The following is a 4,007-nucleotide window of genomic DNA, read 5'->3' on the forward strand; positions in this document are numbered from 1 at the left end:
TTATATTATGCCTATCCGAACTCACATGAATAAAGTTTTTCATACAATTTTTTAATATATTAACACTAATCAAAAAAGCCTAACAAATATTATCTAATCACTGTAATATTCGTTCTTGTCCAATCACATTTTCCTACACCACACATTATAATCACTCTTTCAATTCTTGAACAATCATCACGTTCCTCAACTTTGCACCATTCATTTTCTGTTTAATCTTTTTTTCCCCACTATTCATCATAAAGATCCACTATCAATAGTTAACCCTTAATTATACATGTTAACAATTAGTAAGGAAGCTTACCTCTAAAAGAACCCCAAGTTGATCTTTGATGTAGCCGCACAGGTAAATCATTCTCTCACTTGGTTTTACGCTTCTATTTTTGTTCTTTTCTATAGATTAGTTATCACCCTAATTGTATACCTTAAATTATAAAAGTGATCCACTATTAATTTTAAAGTTATCTTTTTTAATCACCAACTAACTTAATTACAAAAACTACCCCATTAATTTTATAATTGTAATCACGAATAGTTCAAAATACCCAATTAGAATCTATCACAAAAATTATTTTATGAACACGAGACTTTGCTACTCGAAACGACCAAAAGGGTCGTTACAGATATATTATCATTGTCTATTATTGTTTTTTATAATCTATCCTTGTATGTTGTTTATGGTGTTTCGACTATCATATGCTTTATTGTTGTTTTGGTTTTCTTTGGTAGACGTTCTCAATGTTTTATTATTATTATTTATTTCTCTTCATTGTCTCATCCTTCTTTATACCGATATTTATTGCACTTGAACTTAGAGTCTTTCATAAATATTCTCTCTACCTCCACAAGGTAGTGATAAGATGTGTGCGCATTCTACTCTCTCTAGACCTCATTTGTGGGATTTCGCTGAGTATGCTATTATTACCTTTAATTATAAAATTCCTTCAAAATATATTTTATAATATATTTCAAAGTATAATTAATATCAATAAATTGCTTTCTTATCTACATTCATATGATAAGCAAAGTTTAAAGTATGAATATTATAATATTTAACTTAAGAAAATAAAACGAATAATAGTGATATATTTTTTCCTCTTAAAAGGTATTTCCTCCATTTAAAAAAGAATGTCTCTATTTCTTTTTTAGTTTTGTTTAAAAAAGAATGACTCCTTTTTTTTTTTGGCAACAATTTAACTTTAACTTTCCACATGACATGTTTAACACCACAAGATTAAAGGACAGTTTGATACATTTGACATAACTTTAATTTAGAAACACAAGATTAAAAAGTCTTCTTTCTTTTCTTAAACTCCATTCCATGTCAAACTAGGTCATCCTTTTTTAAACGGATGGAGTATTTTGTAAATTGGTCAATTCTTAGAGCTATCACGCTTTCATAAATTAATATTTAGATTTTTGAATTTGAAGGGCTTGTCATATGTTTAATTGATTAGACATTGCAATTATTGTAAATTGAATCTTGTAGTATATCAATACAAGTAATACAAAATTATGGAAAATGAGTCAAACGAATTTAATAAAATGACTTTTCTTATGGGATAATGCCCAAGTACCCCCTCAACCTATGCCCGAAATCTCAGAAACACACTTATACTATACTAAGGTCCTATTACCCCCCTGAACTTATTTTATTAATAATTTTTTGCCCCTTTTCGACCTACGTGACACTATCTTGTGGGTCCAACGATGGTTGACTTTTTTTTTCAAACTAGTGCCACGTAGGCTAAAAAGGGGTAGAAAATTACTTGTAAAATAAGTTCAGGGGGGTAATAGGACCTTCGTATAGTATAGTGTGTTTCTAGAATTTCGGGCATAGGTTGAGGGGGTACTTGTGCATTATCCCCCTTTTTTTATTGACTTTTGCATAAAAATATTATTTATTCCTAATATTAATTTCTATATATTCCAACTCTATTGTTTTCTCTACAATCACCCAAAAAGTGAAAAACCGTACTGCTATTTAACCTAAAAACATATAAAATGAATTCTCAAAAGCTTTTCACCACCAATGTTGCGCTCCAAATGATTACTTCGATGACTCTCTTATTCATGGTAAAATCTTAGTTTATTCATATTTGTATGTAGATCTTTTTATGTTCTCCACTCCCTTTTTTTATTTCGAATTTTTATTTTTTCTACTTAATTTCGTTAATCAAACGAAGAGAGGTCTCGACATAAATGGTAAAATTATTATCATCTAATGAGGAGATGGCATGTTCAAATCTTAAAAATAACATTTTTGCAGTTACGCAGGGCAATGTTGCATGAAACAGACTCCGCCCAATGTTGCGTAAAATAGACGCCACCCCTATTTCATGAATCAATTACATTAAGCTAATTTACTCTGTAATATTAATACGAGAGAAAAATGGCAAATATACCCTCGAACTTTTTGATTTAGAGCAGATATCCTTATTTAAGAAATGACGCATATAAACCCCGNTATATATATATATATATAGATAGATAGATAGATAGATAGATAGATAGATAGATATATCCTTTTTTTTAATAAATCTACATTTTCCAAATCTAAAAAAATGGTTTTTAATTTTAAACATGTCAAATGAATTTAAAAATTGTCTCGCCCATTTTTTTACCCATCCATATCTAATCCAAATGAAAAAAAAACCCTATACATGTTCTACTTAGTCATAAACCCCAGGGGTTTGGATTAAATCTGAATAAAATAAGAATAAAATTTTTTAAACGAGAATTTGCATGATGATATATATGCATCAATTTTTAAACGAGAATGTTTTTTGAAAAATCTCAAATTGAAAGGTATATTTGTGTCTTTTTTATAATCATACAACTATATACACTAGAGACATGTTGTTTATTTTGCTTACCTAAACAAATGTTTTTTTCCCTCAGAGTGTGTATCTGTCATTGTTTTTAGACCATATTGGAGAAGAGACAAGGTATAAATATAATTTTTATTTTCTCTAGTTAATTTAGTATATGATACAAGTCGTATTTTCATATCTAATACATTTTTGTAGGTTATTTTTTCCCGAGCTTAAAAGATCTATCAAGATAGTTCAAGAACTAAAACATGGTGTTAGTGAAGATTTCTTCTTTTATCAATGTATATCTAGTAGTGATGAGAGCTCTGACAGCGATGAGTATGACACTATTACACATGATTGAACGGGTAATGATGGTGGTGGATCTTCTAATAACGATGCAGATAATAATAGTGATGTCAATGACCGTGAAGATAACGATGATGATAATAATAATCATAACAACAATAAGGATGAAAAAGATAATGATGACGATAAGGATGAAGGTGACGATGATGATCAGGATGAGGATGAGGATCAGGAAGAGGACGAGGATATGGACGATCAAGATTGTGATGAAAATGACCATGAAGAAGATCAAGCACCAAAAAACAAGAAGCAAAAGGTTGAGAAGGAAAAGGAGATAGAGGAGGAGAAAGGGGATCAGGAGGACAAGGGAAAGGAAAAATAACAGGAAAGGGGATAGGAAAAGTGTGAAATTAAAATTCATGCTTGATTTAATAAATAAGACTTTTTTCATAGTGCATATTATTGTGTTTTGAAATATACTTGGAACACGTTATTGCAGGATTAGTTATTCTGGGATAACTTATCCCATAATGCACATGAGATAACTTATCTCATCACTATGATATAAATGGCAATATAAGGTATCCCAACATGACAATCAAACAAGATACAAAAAGTTTATCTCATCACACTAAACAACCCCTACTATTACAAGTTTGTAAACACATGGACATCATCTCACACTTATCTATTTTCACATCGTTAAATTGTTCAAACTTAAGTAGTTATTGTGTTCTATAATACAACAATTAAAACAAGTAAAGAAAAATAGATTCATCAGAGGTCATTTATAATACCTTCTCATATATGAAAAATGTGTTAATTTATCTCATTATTTTCGCCAACCGAAGTATTTGGAAAACCATAAATCTTTATTTTAAAACT

At 29.6% G+C, this 4,007-nt stretch overlaps 1 pseudogene; it reads left to right on the plus strand.

Moving 5' to 3' along the window:
- Nucleotides 1-2,004: 2,004 nt before the first annotated feature.
- On the plus strand, nucleotides 2,005-3,599 carry LOC107007057 (annotated as a pseudogene).
- Nucleotides 3,600-4,007: the final 408 nt, after the last annotated feature.

This window comes from Solanum pennellii, chromosome 12 (assembly GCF_001406875.1).
Source record: "Solanum pennellii chromosome 12, SPENNV200".
Lineage (NCBI taxonomy): Eukaryota > Viridiplantae > Streptophyta > Magnoliopsida > Solanales > Solanaceae > Solanum > Solanum pennellii.